Source organism: Lipophrys pholis (genome assembly GCF_963383615.2).
Source record: "Lipophrys pholis genome assembly, chromosome: 7".
In the NCBI taxonomy this organism is placed as follows: Eukaryota; Metazoa; Chordata; class Actinopteri; order Blenniiformes; family Blenniidae; genus Lipophrys; species Lipophrys pholis.
Genome location: NC_137638.1, coordinates 13,025,911 through 13,042,517, shown reverse-complemented (window position 1 = coordinate 13,042,517; position 16,607 = coordinate 13,025,911). Strand labels below are relative to the sequence as shown.

The following is a 16,607-nucleotide window of genomic DNA, read 5'->3' as shown; positions in this document are numbered from 1 at the left end:
GACGGAAACAACCCATTTTCTTGCGATGACTAACATCTTCAGGGAAGACGAGAACTCGGCGGTGAGTTTAGGGGCTCATCCTGAGGATGGATGTTGGGCAGCGATATGTGGGAGTGACGTCTTCCCCCAGGGACGGCTGTGCCCAGCCTTGCCTGCCTCTCTCTTGGATGCGCCCAGCGCTCCCAGCCGCACGCTCTATCTGCTCCCAGTCTGGGACGCAATTAATGGCTGACGGGCCCGTGGGGACCAACGTGAAAACAAGTACGAAGCACGTGTGAATGACTGAGTGAAGCAGAGCACGGCAGAACAGGGAGAGAGTGGAGCCAGAGCGTTATGTTTCACTCTGAACTGAGGTAAAGGCAACCAGGAAGGCCTTAACAAATACGTACCATCTTTCAAAAGAAAGAAAATCCCATTTATTTGTTGCTATTTTGAAAAACAATGCTCTCAGTGCTGCTGGGAAATATCTGACCTGAAACCAGGAAGCATTTCAGCATGTAGCTGTTGGAGCTGAGGGAATAACACCCAGACTCCAGCTGGCAAACACTCAAATTAAACACTACTACCACTGCTGACACACACGCACGCACGCACGCACGCACGCACGCACGCACGCACGCACGCACGCACGCACGCACACACTTCCAACTCTGTGGAAAATCTGATATCCAGTCTCTCCCCTTCACCCTCTATTGACTCTTTTCTCTCTCCATCCCTCCTCCTCCATTTTGTGAGGGCTGAGTGTTTTCTGAAGTGGCGTCTCCAAATCTAAAGACTCTCATTGGAGCCCACCCATGATCCTTCTTGCTCTCCCACCCTTTGAAAAGTGAGACGTCCTCACCAATAAAATACTCCTCTCTTCAAGACACACACCCCCTCCGGGCTCCTGTTGTGCTTGTATGTTGCTATGGCAGTAATCAATATGTCTACGCCAGTGTCTCCAAAACCAAATTCCTGGTCAATGATGATGAACCAATTTCCCATTATTATTATCCTAACAGACACAAACACACACACACACACTCTCAAACTGAGCAGAGCATAACTATCTGTATGCAACATCTCCATGGTGAAATCCCTGGCACAAAAAGCAACGAACTGCCTCACGTTCTAGTACAAAACTACACACTAGTATTGTACTTAGGGACTCCTTTATATACTCTAATTGTATTGCAAAGAAAAATATTGTGCTTTTCATCCTTTGACGTACATGATTTGTTTACCATTGTCTTTGTGGTTTGGCTCACTTTAAGTCTGGCAGTGCAAACGCGGACTACTGGTTCCCCTTAAACTCCTAAAAATACTACAGTTTCTTGGGTAGCTTAAGGACACAGATTTTCTGAGTGCAGCCTACCTCTGCATAGTTTCTGTCACAGTGAAGCTCGACTGCGAACATCTGCAAACGTCCCAGCACTCATGTGAGGTCGAAATGTCAAATTGAGAATAACTGCGCAGTGGGGCTGACTGAATGTTATACGTATATATAATACGCTGTGATGGCCTCAACGTATAAAAGTAAATTTTTTTTAAATAAATAACACATTTCTGCTCTTCAAGCTGACAACTTTATACCTTTCTCCTCCATAGTGACGAGGATGGAAAATGACTTTTTGCTCCATTATTATTGCTATTCAATTCAATTCAGTTTGAGCCTTTTTTTCAGTGTACATTTTTATTTCTTTACAGTTTTATGTGCTATTGTCCTGTGCTTTTAGGTAAGTGGATTCCAAAGTGTGGCCTAATTCCTTTTACCTGCATGATTTTTCCTTTGAGTTTCTCAGAAAGGATCGTTTTACAAAGAAATAAGTTGGACAGTAAAACTATTAATTACACTCGGTGAAACACATTTCCACAATTGAATTTATCATGAGTGTAATTGAGACAAATTGAGGAGGGACGCACTATGGTTCAATCTCCATGATGGAGAGCTCATCATCCCACATGTTACAAAACACGCGCTCGGTTGAAGTCAGATGTAGGAAATACATACTGATGTCAGAAAACTGTTAAAAGTTAAGTGTGGAAAAACAAACTATTTAAGTACTGACACTTGGTATCAGTGCACCTCTGTTCTTTACAGCAGCTTATTTAGAATCATGCAAGTTTAAAACGTGGGTAGTTTTGGTATAATTGAGTGTGCATGTGTGTGTGTGGGTGGATGAGACGGAGGAGGGGAGAGTAATTATGGGGGGTGATGGGGGGGTGAACTACATGGCTGAGTACTCTCTTATTAATGGGTAGAGATGGAATGGCAAACAAGCACTTACAAACAGACCATACGGACAGTCAAAGCAAACACATGGGGACGTGCGCACATACACACACACAGCCGTATGTCATGACTGGGTCATCGGTAACTGTAACAATAGCCTTTAATAGTACAGCGCTGAAAGTAGAGCAGAGGTTGGGGGGGGGCTGTATTCCCCCCTCTCTCTCTCTGTGACTCGTGTGAAAATATCTCCTCACGTATTTGAGGCATAATTTGGCCAGCTTAAATAGGCATTTCGTTCCTGCGCTGTCTTTCAAGGCTGAGGAATGTTAATGGTGAAAGATACAAAATACAGTCTCTCTTTCTCTGACACACACATTAGGACTGTTTTCACTCCTACAGATAAAACAGCCCACAGCAACACACAAACTCCACCTTTGTCCAAACCACCGACAGTTAAACCAAATGTACAGTATATTGAGCAGAGACCTCTGGGAAATATGCTGCTGAAATGTCTTCCTCACACACTGACCTCTAAGCTCACGCAGAACAATGACACACACACACACACACACACACACACACACACACACACACACACACACACACACACACACACACACACACACACACACACACACACACGCACTCGTGCAAATATATTGTTTGCCACAGTGACTGACAGCTGAACGGTACACAGTTATAGTAAACACAGGATATGATACACACACCAAACTGTAAATGCAATAAAGTGTTGCCAAGGTTTTATATGCAGATGTGTGTACAGGCTTGGCTACACAGTACGCACATTCAGTGAGTGGGAAGAACTGGAGAAAATGAGCGTTAGGGAGTAATGGAGAGAAAGAGTCAACAGGAGGAAGTAGCCACATTGTGTGTGTGTGTGTGTGTGTGTGTGTGTGTGTGTGTGTGTGTGTGTGTGTGTGTGTGTGTGTGTGTGTGTGTGTGTGTGTGTGTGTGTGTGTGTTTGATCAAGCAGCATTAGCAACATTAGTCCCGTTTCTGTTGTTGCATAACATACAATGAAAAGAGAAGTGAGGCTCTTCAGGTTTTTGATCATAATGTGCACACACAGAAGCTCAGAGCTTTATTAAAATAACAATACGTCCTCTATTGTGATAAAGCTGCAATAAAGAAAGATGAAGTCTGTTATCGCTGAAATCGTGTGAGATGAAGAAAAAGGTACTTTCAACTTTTGAAAAACACACACACACACACACACACACACACACACACACACACACACACACACACACACACACACACACACACACACACACACACACACACACACATCTTAAATCTTTTTTTTTTTGTGCCTTTCCAACAATCCATCACTTGTTCAGTATTTCCATGGCAACGGCACTTAGCACCACTCACTCTGTACAGTACATACGAGAGCGAGCCGTGTTCTTTCTGAGGCACCCTTTATGCATGTGCTAAATTGATTCAAAATATTCATTTATCCCTCATATCCCCGTGAATAACAAGCTTATGATCTGCACTCCTTCTTCAGCCTTTCGCTGTCTTAAAGAGCCAAAACACCACTTAGAGTCACCTCACTGGGAGAGAGACCTCAGGTAACCTCTGTTAACTGGATCCTCCCTGCTCTCTCCCACGTATCGACTCCCATTTACACAAGCCAACGACAAAAAAAAGAAAGAATTTTCGGCTCTTCTATCGCCTGTTTTCGTCTTTACTTTGCAACAACTGCAACATGACTTTTATTTGCCACTTTGTCTTCACATATCAAACGTGCAGGTAAACCAGCATCATCAGCAGGGTAAGCAGTCTGAGTCTGTTTACATTCAACTAAGCTCCCGCACTCCTCATAACAATCATTCCATGTACCATTTATTATAGAGACAAAATTCAAAAACTAAAAGAAAACCACACAAGTAGAGCTTTGCATCATTGTGGTGGTCCCCAAAACCATCCAATCACAGACCAGGTTCCCCAGTGTGTTACACATCTGAACTCAAAAACACACGGTGCTATTGAATACCTGTCATATGTGTCTGAAGTGGAAGTTATCTTGGGGAAAAAGGGCCACATTTTTGACAATATTACTGCCACAAATTTAAAATAAATCCAGGCAGCTTGTTTACATTATTGTCATCGGAGAGTTAAAGAGGTTTTGGGGTTTTTCCTTCACAGTAAAGAGTACTAACAATAAAGATTTTTATTTGTCATAAAACTCACTAAATCAAATCTGTCACTCGTGAAATTGGTCCACAGTAAATAAAATGGACTTGAATTGATATAACAGGAGTACAGAAATGTTGCTCATGCTTTCTTTCCCTCTCTCATTTCCCCTCTCGTCCGTCCCTCGCTCGCTGCCTCCGCTCCACTGGGGAGAATGTGCTGCTTGTTCAGTCACACTGCATTATGGGGTTTGGAGACACTGACTAACTGTGACATTATAAAACCAAACTGTGATTTCTGAGAGGCCATTGAATCATGTGTGTGCATGCGTCCATGTGTGTCTGTGTGATGCCATTCAGCCGCTCGGGTGCCTTTTATTTCTGTCTGACCGCAGGCTCGTAAAAACACATTCTGGCACCAGCAGCTAAAGGCCTCAGCCCACGCCTCAGGTACTAAGGTTTCATTCTCTTTCACTCAAATCCCTCCCTTTTGCCACTGTCTCCATGACTGTCTGCTGTCCCGGTCTCCATACCAACTCCTATTCACTGTTTCATTCTCCGGCCGCAAACTCTGTGTCCGGCTGCTCCAGTTAAAAGCCCCTCCTTGGTTCCTTTATCTGTTTTGGTCCCGTCTTTATTTTACACTTGATTTAAAGGCCCAAAACGTTTATCTGCCCAAAGTCTTCAGGAGAAAGAGAGCACCAAGCAGCTGTTAGCATTCTCTCCACAGACAAGACAGAAAGAATATCGTCTCAAAATGCTTACACTTTTAATCAGCTCGTAACTGCTCTGTACAGCTGCACACAATCAAAATGTGCCTTCCGAACAGGGCAGATGGTCAGAAATGAAACCGCAATCAAGAAGAAAATAATTGAAATCCAAATGATATAAAAGAAAATTGTTTGTCTCTTGGGAAAAATGAACTCTGAGCAAGTAGCTCATGTATTAGAAAACCTCTGAGCCAGTGATAATTCTCTTCTACTGTTTTTGCTTCTTAGATTTTAATTCTTCCTTATGGAATAAAATACATTAAATAATGTTTGTTGAGTCGTCACAGGCATTGAAAAAGCAGGTTGAATTACTTTAATTAGCTCACCCCATCGTCAGGTCTCGTGCATTAGCGGCAGTCTGTGTGGGAACATGTGTGGGAACATGTGTGGGAACATGTGTGGGAACACGGGTGGGACTTCAGTAAAAGGTAGCGCAGTAACGAGAGGACACCATGAATATAAGTAGAAAGAGAAGAAGAGATTTATTCACTGCGGGGATATGATACTGCAACACTGTGCCATCACAAGGTCTAAAAAGACATTATAAAAATGGCCTGCTGACATGGATTTTGTAAACCAATTTTGGGGAATGGATTGGCGCCACACACACACACACAGACACACAGACACAGACACACACACACACACACACACACACACACACACACACACACACACACACACACAAACACGAAGGCGCTCACACTGATATAGAAAGGTTATCTGTGAGTCACATGCTGCCCTTTCGACTCGTGCGACGGAGCTGTTCTTCTGTTCTGTTCCATCATTTCCACAAGTGATGTCACACCCGCTGTCGCCGCAGCCCGGCTATGATCTCACAGATACAGCCGGTCACAAGCCAATGACCTCGGCGGTGACCTACAGCCACCGTCGTCTATCGGTAATTCAATCGTTAATAGCACTCGTTCGTTGTTTTCCAATTTGAAAGTCACTCTAATCAACAGCGGCGGCGTCCGCGGGTGGCAGAACAAGGCTATATATGTTTGTGCATTTATGAAGCCGGCTGCCGCAATCAGCCTCCACTCTAATCAGGAGTCAAAACATATAGAGAGCTTTTCAGAGTCGGACACAAGCGGATCGAAGAAGCAAGATGAAGACGAGAGAATGAAGTGGTGGAAAGTTTTGAACTTGCATTCCTAATAAGTGTTGGGATCTACTGTTCAGTGAGAGTATCTTCAAACACAAACATCGGATGACAACAAGCAAATCAATGCTCACCTAAATCACCACAAGCATAATAGGAAACAAATATTCACATCAAGTATTATAAAGTAAAGTACCAACAGAGCTCATCCGGGAAACAAACAAGTCGAGACAAGCAAGGAGGACAGAGAATGTAAAAGTTGTCTCATAGCCTTTCTTCTTTTGCTCTTTATTATCTTATAGAAATCATTTAAAAAAGACTTTTAAAGGATGTGATATTTCATATAATCTGATATTCACTATTTAAAAAAAAAAAAAAGGAAAGTTATAATTATTACAATTAAAAAAATGCTTAAATTTTTTTCAGTGTATTTGTTGTGACTGTAAAAGTATCTAACAAAACAATATTTCTTTCCAGTGGTTTACAATTTTAGTAAAGCGCCCGACATTGCAGAGCCTGTGTTAGTCGATCTACATTGTTCACATTTGATTCCGCCTGTGTGTGTGTTTTTTTTTTTTTTTTTTGGAGGGGGGGGGGGGGGGGGTTAATCAGTTGCTGGTCGATACGTAGCCCCTCATGGCTGAATCCTTTCTTACTCCCATCTTCCATCTTGGCCTTCAACTTCACAGTCTCAAGCCAATCAAACAGCAGCATGGGGTCACAGCATGGAGTTTTTGCGAGTCAGGGGGTAAACTAAAAGAAACACATACAGAGAGCCAACCAGTGAGGAAGGACTAGTTGCTCTGAGGGGGGAAATCAACTGCAATCCACACATCAAGGGAAAAGAGTGACCAAGAGTGCACACTTTCAGAGAGCACATATGAATCGTGTGCTTCTGCTCATTTTATAGCTTTGTTGTTTTTTTGCCAATTCAAAACTTTTGTTCTTTGTTTCTGCTGGAATTTTTATGTAAAATTCTATGTTCCTGCAGTTTGGCAATGACCATGAAGGCAATTAACATGTTTTCTCTCCTACTCATCACCACAACTGACTCATACTCATTCACACATACACAGACCTCCAATTCAGGGGAACTTTAATTAATCTCTGGCACTTTATGCTTTGACGCAAACCACAAATCTTAGTGTCTCCGGTGGATGGCTCCCTCACCTCCTTCCTACCATTCCTCCTACGCCCACAGTTCCTTATTTCATTCCCGGCGTCTCAGATGGAAGCACAAGCAGCCCATCAAATACATTACATCAAATACGTGCACATTTCATGCCTCTGTTTTGTTTCTTTTCACTTTTGACCATTTTGCCAAACATAAGTCCCCAGTAGGACAGTCCTTGTCACTGCTTGTGCGACTGTTGATCTGGGGAGGTAGAGGTGGGCACGAGTTTTCTTTTCATTCTGTTGCCAGCAGTGAATTCACCGGAAAGGCTGTAACGGCCCCCTCTTAGAACCGACTGGCCTCCACGCAGGTGCTCTGAACAACCAAGGGGAGTTACAGCCGGGGATTGAAGCCAGGTCTCTGTGGCGTCTGTGGAGTGTTTTGCCACTGCGCCGACCGCACGCCTTTGAAAGAGAGAGGCCTTTGAAACGGCAATAGAACAAAAGATCTGCTGTTTGTGTGTGAGGGAGAAAAATCTGTAGCAATTGTGCCACAGTGACACATCCAAACAGCTGGACGTCAGTTTAGACAAAGGAAGAGGTGAAAAGAAAGGGATGGTGAACAACAGAGGCACAGAGGCTGGTTTTTGTGCAACTACTCAAGGGCAAAGTATGGGGGGGAAACATTTCTGAAAGCTGTCGTTGTGTGTACCTCTGGATTTTTCCACTTTTATTTTTACTTCCAGAAATTCCACAGAAAAGAGAGAAACAACATACTGAACCAGACATATTGTGTCTTTAATATCATTATATTTGCATTAGAAATTCCTCCTATCACCAGTTTACAAATTCAAGCAATACCATTTCTCTGGCTGTTCATGTATTGTGCAAGTTAAAGATTAATCTCTTTAAATATGTTGGTGGTGCCTGATAGTTTTTAGAAAGTACTTAAACCGAGTTTTGACCAGAATCAAAGATAAATAAACTTTACTGTGTGTTTCTTTCTGTAATATAATTCCAGTGCTGTGATGATTGATATTATATCTCAATTCAGTGAAATGTATCTACGCCAACAACATGGTTCTAAGAATAAAACAAACACTTAATGCAAAATGAGCCCTTTTGTTCAATACCAAGACATATGAAACAATATCGCTCACAGTACATTCAATGCACACACAGTGAGCTGCCTTGTCCCTGAACACACAAGTACAAAAGCATGATCTGTGGGTAAGACTGAAAATAGCTCAGCTTTAATTTCCTCCTATCATTTGTTTTAACTTGATCCTGGGAGGCTGAGAACAGTGGAGAGTTTGTGGTTAAATTTCATACAAACTCGTCGTTCTTTTAAGGGTTCGTGGCTAAACGTGGCCAGTGCTGGACATCACTCAGATTATAACAATTGTTGACAAGACATGCACACTAAACGGTGAGGAAGCTCTTGTCAGCTAATGCAATTGAATTTCACTGTGCCATTCTGCGGCGGTTCGGTTTCTAAATGTCAGCGTGCAACGCTAAACGCAAAAGCGTCAGCACCAGTGCACGCACACACGCACCCACGCACGCACACACAAGCCACTAAGATTTTCCCATTCAAGCTGGGTTCAGGTGGATGACAACAATAATAGGGGTAAAACACAAACATGCACCAGCAGTGACCTCCAGTGTGGAGCGATAACATCTACTGCCGCTGAAAGAGACGCTGAGAAACAGAGATACCGAGCCGAGGCAGGAGAAAAAAGGCGCAACGAAAGACGGGACGACTCCAGCAGACAGAGTCGGGCATGAACAGGGAGTGGCGGAGAGAAGCAAGAAGGGAAGAGGAGGCAGCAGAGAGGGGATAACATAACTGGAGCCATCAAAGAGAAAGGTCAGGATCAGGATGAGACACGGCTGGATTCTCCAAATCAAAGTCTGCATGACCATGAGCTGCATTCATGTGTGTGGAACATGTATACCTGTGGGTGTATGTCTGTGTGTGTGTGTGTGTGTGTGTGTGTGTGTGTGTGTGTGTGTGTGTGTGTGTGTGTGTGTGTGTGTGTGTGTGTGTGTGTGTGTGTGTGTGTGTGTGTGTGTGTGTGTAGCGTGTGTGTTGTCTCCTGGGAGAACTCCAAGCTGGCTGGGTTCAAGCAGTCTGAGCTGACAGAGGTATGTGGGATGGACCGAACCCAGATATCTGCTGCACAGACAGATACACACAGCTGTGGAGTCGTGCGCACGCAAACACACATGGAAAAGGGGGCAGATATTAGAAAACAGAAGACGCCACAGAAGCAGGAAAGATGAAATAAGAGAACATCAAGAGACATCAATGGAAAAACAGATGGAAAGAAATTCAAAACTTGTTGTTTACTTTGCCTTAAAACCCCAGGAAGACAATCCCTCTACTTGTTTTTCGCTGTGATAAGACCACATTCAGTTCTGAAACATATGGTCCTCCAGACTGAGGAATTTGGAGAAAAAGGTGTTACTCACAGTATGGTGGTTAACTTTTACACTTTTATATGCATCTGCCCATCTTTATTTGATATCGCACAAGCCATTTGGGGAGATTAAGACCGTCTGTCTAACACTGTCATCACCTGGCAGGTTTAATATCGCCACCTCTTTGTCATGATTTAACGTGCTCATCACTGAACTGTCTCTGTGTCTGTAGCGCCTTTTAATCCGGGTAATTGAAGGCGTTTGGATGCCTCTACAGTATTTGGCTTCAAGTAGATTTCTTTCACGCCGAAGTCGTTAATGAATCAACAGAAGACAATCAACGGCTAATTTGACAATCAATTATTCATGGTATTTCGAGCATTAAACGCCAAGCCTTCCCTCGCTCCAACTTCTCAATTATGAGCGTTTTCGATCTTGTGAGAATGAAAAAGGAAAATACTTCTGTCCTTGGCAAAGCGTGTTTGGAAGGAGGGAGGGCAGGAGGGATGACAGCAGCTGACTTACACACTGACTACCCAGTCTGTGTGTGATAAACACAGGCACCAGCCACCTACTTGACTTTATGGCCACACCGGTACTTTGCTACGCTTGGTTTCCTACTTTTCTGTTCTTAATGATTTGTAAATCTTTTGCTGTTATTTGTCAGTGTAGTTAACTTTAAGAGTGTAGGTAATCCGTTTGTAAATATTTGGAGCTATTTCAGTGTTTGTTCGTGTGTTTAACTGTGGAGGTAAATCTATTTTTATTTGGTATTTAAGGTTTAGTTCTGTCTGTAAACATATCTATTTTTATTCATGGCTGTTATTGTGATTGCTGCAGGAGTGGCTGAATATCAACTTATCCATCCATCTAATCTAATCTAATCTACCTCTTTAACTGCCTGAATAGGCCGTTTTGTGTCTTTTGACACTGTTAAGAAGCGAATGATTAATCAAATCAATAGCCTGCAGTTTTTGACAGGCAATGGAGATTTCCGTCTCGGGGAGTCTTTTTCTTTTATATAAAGAACAAGTGGTTCGAGACTGGAGATTTCATCCGCCTGTGTGGCATCAGGTTTGGAGAATGGGAACAAAATGAACGTTGGCCACGAGCCAGTTCATAAAATCACAGTTAGACCATCAATTTGTCTCTGCTCTTCAAGAATCTAGGATAATCTTCAAACTGCTGTGGCTTTAAAGTGAAACCAGTTTTGCATTTGGGAGAAAAACCAACTCACATGGCATGAATAACTGGGACTCAAGACGAATGAAGAGAAGGGATCATAAGCCAGGCTCCCTCCATGACAGCACCTCAAACGCTCACTGTCAGATCTTCCGGGGTTACATTATTGCTTTCATACGCTGGGATTTCTCTAATCGTCGGTCCTGGTAGCACATACAGCCGACTTCACTTTGTGTGCATGCACGTTTGTGTGTTTTCCCACAAGTCTAAGTGCGTCAGGGCTGTCTGAGGGCTCTGTCGGCTGCCCCAGTCATTACCAGGAAAGACAGATGTTTTAGCACTCAGCACCGCATTTGCGTGCACGCACGCACACACAGACGCACAAACACATTACGTACTGTACCTATGAAAGAGACGAGGTGACGCCTAAATCGAGTTTATGTGAAAAGCATTGATTCATTTCCCACTGCTAAAAAAGCCTGTTCCATTGTGTAGCCCGGCCCAGATCTGAAAATGACTGCACGCTAAATATCTGGCTGAAGTGTCACCGGCTTCAACATCGTGACCTCTGCACCTCACTGCATTTTATAGCACGCCATTACCCTGGGTTTCAAAAAAAAAAAAAATAATTAATTATGATTTTTTTTTTTAATGTCCACCAAACTGAACATTGTGAATTTGTGTGTGACAAAGTGCAGTACTTGTTTTTGTACATATTGTGTCTGACATATTCGGTATGCGCTCTTTTTCTCTCTCTGTCTCTTATGTGTTTTCCATGTGTGTTGGAAAGACAAACACAGCTGCACTTTAATGACACTCAAATGCTTCTGGGATTCAGAATCCGTGTGTGTGTGTGTGTGTGCGTGTTTATGTGTGCGCGTATTCTTTCTGACCACTTCAGTGGAAGGCCTGTTGGAGCTACTTTTGCTCTATATAACTAACCCTCACCCCGCCATAACTCTCTAATGGATCTCCTTTTCGTGTGGAAGTGTACATCAATCTTTATGAGGCTCGACTTTAGTTTTAGAGTGACAGTATTTTTGGAAAGGCAGCCTGGAGCTTCCCTCTTTAAGACCTGTTTTTATGTTACAGAAATCGATTTGGGTTGGGTCAGACATTAGATTCCAGGTTATGAACAGCTTCATTTATCCCCGAGGGTCTTCACAGACATTGAAGGAGAAATGTGCATGTGGGTGCACATTTCCATTCTTCGGAAAGTCATGAAGGCCCAGGCACTACATCTGAGCAACTACGCCTGTCATGAAATGGCTTGTCAGCATCGTCAGCCCTGACTGCTGATGTCTCCGCGCCCTCCTTTTTGTATAGTTTACTACCCTCATTCACAAACACATACACGAACACCACAGACACACACGGACGGCAGGGAGTCCCCGGACGAGATGAGACAGGCTGTGAGCTTCAAATGAACCCAAAAACAAAACTGCTGCTGAGTGATAAATGAGACAAGCTCACTGGCTTTTTCCCTCCCTCTCACTTTCCTTTCGTCTCGCTATCCCTCATTACCAGGGCATAAATCGAGGCATCTCCTCACCTTTGAACTCCAAACGTATATCTTACCATTGCAAACACTTTGCACTGCTAAACTTTTTAAAAAAATTTTTTTAATCCTAATCATTTAATGAAGCTTTATTTCACCTGACAACTACTTCATTTTGTTCCATTTTTTATTTTTTTTTAAACACCGTGTGGCGTTCACTCACCTCATTTTGTAAACAAATAGCCTGTGATATCGCAGCTCAAGTTAAACACTAAACTCAGCTACCTGTGTAACGGACACGCAGCTGTGTGTAAGCAGAAACACTTTGTTTGGATTGATGGATTAATGGGGGGATTTGTCACTAAACAAAAAGTACATCCCTAAATATTTATTCAAACAAGCACACACACACACACGTGGACTGCAAACTTTTATTGGCAGGTTGCATTGGATCAACAGCTTATTGATGCAAAGCCAGTGTGAGAACGCGGTGAATCAAACAGGAGTTGTTTGCCACACTGATCCCCTGATTCCCACACAATCTGTCCCTCTTGGTCAGCACTTTCCAACAACAGATGCTGCAGAAAATGACAAAGCCAGTAAGATACTTTTATTGATCTGTTGTTTTGCTCCGGCTCCACTGTCTCTTTAGATGTCCTGGACTCACCCTTTCTCCTTTCTACTCCCCTGACTCGCTCCTGGCCTCCCCGCTCTCTCTGTCCGAGCTCAGGCACGAAGCCTTGAAGGGTCTGATTTCTTCACAGGGATGAAGCGGCTCTTTTGTAGCTAAAGTATGTGGCGAACTATGAATGTCAGAGACATGCAGATGTAGTCAGTCTATGACTCTGCGCAGCTCTCTATCACCGTCTAAAGCAAGAGTTCTTGCACGTGTACATTCGTTTTTCTATCAGTAGTTGGTAGATTTTTCAAGGATTTCACACATTTTCTCTCAGACTAATGACTGCAATCGTTTTGTTGAAAAAGCCCGACATCAAGTGACCTTTATTTTATTTTAATGGTACGAGCGGACTGACCGCACCATGAAATATCAGGTATCCAACTTTCTCCTCCTCTGAACTCTACGTCCTACTGCTGAAGCACTGACATTCTGCCAAGAATAACTTGTTCAAACACTTTGCATAAACTCATTATCAAATCTTTTCCAGACTTAAAAAATAGGGTTCGAAAAGTAGATACTACAACTGCCGTTTGCGGCTCCTTTTTTCTTTCCACTGCTGCCATGTTTTACACCCCACCTGTTTATCTGCCAATCACTGTTATGAACAACGCCTCCGCTTTCAGCTTCACATCATAAAATCCTGTTCGCTACAACACAGGCCTCCAAATCCGCTCTGACAATATCAAGATATGAGGAGACGATGAACGAATTTAACACATCAAACCAGAACCACAGAAACATAAACTGCCTACTATTCACACATGATGACCTTCAGAGTTTCACTTTGCTGCCATTTGAACTTAAAAAGTGCAACAAATAATTTTCCACACACTGTATTTACTTCAATAGGTGTGCAAAGCTTGTTTTAGGCTTTGGTTCAATACAATTAGAGGGCTGAACCTGGCAATGACGCCGCACCAGAGCAGTCTTTAGCCAATCTCTAGTTTCTCTAATGATGGAGAAACATGCACACGCGCACGCGCGCACGCACGCACGCACGCACGCACGCACGCACGCACGCACACACACACACACACACAGAGTCCACAATAACATGCACGCACACACTTCTCTTCCGACCATTTCCCATCCTGATGTGAAGTCTGGCCGGAAACAGCCATTTCCCTGAATGTCCCTATCTCTCCTCCAGCATCCTCCCTCATCCCTGATTCATTGCCAATAAATCACGGACAGAGAATCAGAAACAGAAAGAGGGAGACAGAGCTAGTAAGAAAAGTCATTGGAGATAAAGAGTAAAGGGAGACGGAAGGGGCGCCAGCAGCATAAACCATGAGAACACAATGGCGACTTGAGGACAGAGAAGAGGGAAAACCAGATGTGTGTTTAACGCAGCACAGGGGTGGAGTTTGCATTGGCAAATATGGCAGAAATTACTGCGAAGTGGTGACGTCCTACTGAAGAAATACCAACATGGATGCGATAAAAACACCATCACTCGAGGATATGTTTTATTTCATGGGCACTGGTCAAGATCTAAACAAATAGTTAAGGAGAAAAATATGGACAGTCGAGGGAAAGCAGACATGACGGAAAGAAAACTTGTTATTTTAGATGTATTCTTGCGTGAAAAGATTCACTGAAATGTAAATTCAGTTTGTGGTTGACAGACCACAAATGAACAATCAACCACTCAATATGGTACAAAAAAAAGAAAACGCCTAACAAAGGGAAACTGCAACGACTTTGCTCTTCTCCTTTTTCCCTATCCTCTATTTACAAAAGTCTTCCATGGCGGAGTAATGTGCGCCACCTGCGCACCCCACCCAACCGAAGAGGCTTTTGATCATGCTCTTCCCACTGTTTATTCTCCCACAGGGGCTCCAGTTACCACTACTACCTCCGCTGTCGAGCCATCAACATTGCACCTCATTACAACACAAGAGATTTCAGTCAGCACTCACACTCAGTTAGTGTCCTTGTGGGTTTACATTATCTCCTAAAATTGGGGCTGACATCTCTGTTCTTGTGTCAAAGCAGCCCAGCAATATCCTTTTAGTAGCTGCTCTTAAGGCTTTTGATCAAAACTAGCGACGCCATATCAATGTTTGTAAATGGTCTTTAACAAATCACATTAACCAGAGGGAGTAAGCAAGAATGTCTCTCTCTAAACAAAGTGATCATCCAACAACAATAAAGTACTCATCACGCTAGGTTACTTTCTGATATGAAAGAAGTGAAGTAAACTGAACCTTGTACGTTTTGACAGATGACATTTAGCAGAGCATCCTGTCTCCGAGAGCCTCTTTGAGACAGGATGTTCCTCTGAACCTGCTGTTGTTGACATTTCCTCAGCCACAAACACAAACCTGTTTTCACAGCAACTTGTACCATCGACTGGAAGGTCCAGATTGCCATGTAGGTGCAAATGAGGTGACAGGAGCGCACTAAGATGGAGGCTGACTCACTGTCCACCTATGCTGGTGAATCCGTGGCTCACAGGGATGCTCCTCCTCTGACATGCACGATCACCCTGAACCTCCTCGCGCAGCCTGTGCACAGGCCGAGCACGCTTGACCACGTTTGACCTGCGCAATTAAAACTGCAAATTCAAATATTTCTATTTCGTCTGGTAAATCTGGTAAGAGTGTACACTCAAATAAACACAAAGGTGTGCAGGAGCAGTGCGAAGTTAAAAATAGCGTGTTGCGGAACACATTCAGCTGGAATGACAAGAATTCTGGACAGCAACAGTTTTGGGATCTGTTTATCCACAGGAAGAGCTATGTAAACATTTACAATATGCAGGATCTTATCACATCTGCACCAAAAAGGACATGATTTGTAAAACTACCAAAGAAAATGCTTTATTCTAAAGAAAACATCAAAACTCTGTAACATTAACAGATGAGCACAGATAAGAGAACACACTAAAGCAGTTGGTTATTTTCTCATCTTGATGCATGTGCCATAAATTAATCATACTATCTGGGACATTCTTTTTAATCAAGCCACATTTTATTGAACCTATCCACAACAGAACTCCACTAAGGATTGAGAAAGGTTTTAATATGATGCCTGTTGACCTTTTCCGAGGTCTTTCAATATGGAATCCAGTTGACTCATACAGTTTAAGACTCAAATCAATAACAATGTGCCAACTGTGTTTCCTAAGAAAAGACAAGTATGTCATTAACAAAAAAGTTGGCTAACATCGCCACCGATTCAGTCTATTCGCCCTACAGGGTTTCCTGCCCTGATCAGTAGGGGCAGATGGAACCCCTCATTATGGCCACCGCAGATGAAAATGAGAGCAAAATGAGGCCCATTACCACACGGGCGTGACTAATATCCCTCTACAGACCTCTCCACGCACACTGGACACGAGCACGCTCAGCGCGCTCACGTGCACACACAAGGTACACGTGCACACAGTAGAAAACCCCCACGTGCGCAATAACATGCTTGTGAATCAATAATGTCACACAGAAACAAAAATGAAGGGAA

At 43.2% G+C, this 16,607-nt stretch overlaps 1 protein-coding gene across 2 annotated transcripts in view; it reads right to left on the bottom strand.

Moving 5' to 3' along the window:
* The window catches only part of aopep (aminopeptidase O (putative)), a 77,803-nt gene that overhangs the window by 15,198 nt on the left and 45,998 nt on the right, over positions 1 to 16,607 (bottom strand). The gene's annotated exons all lie outside the window — the stretch shown is intronic.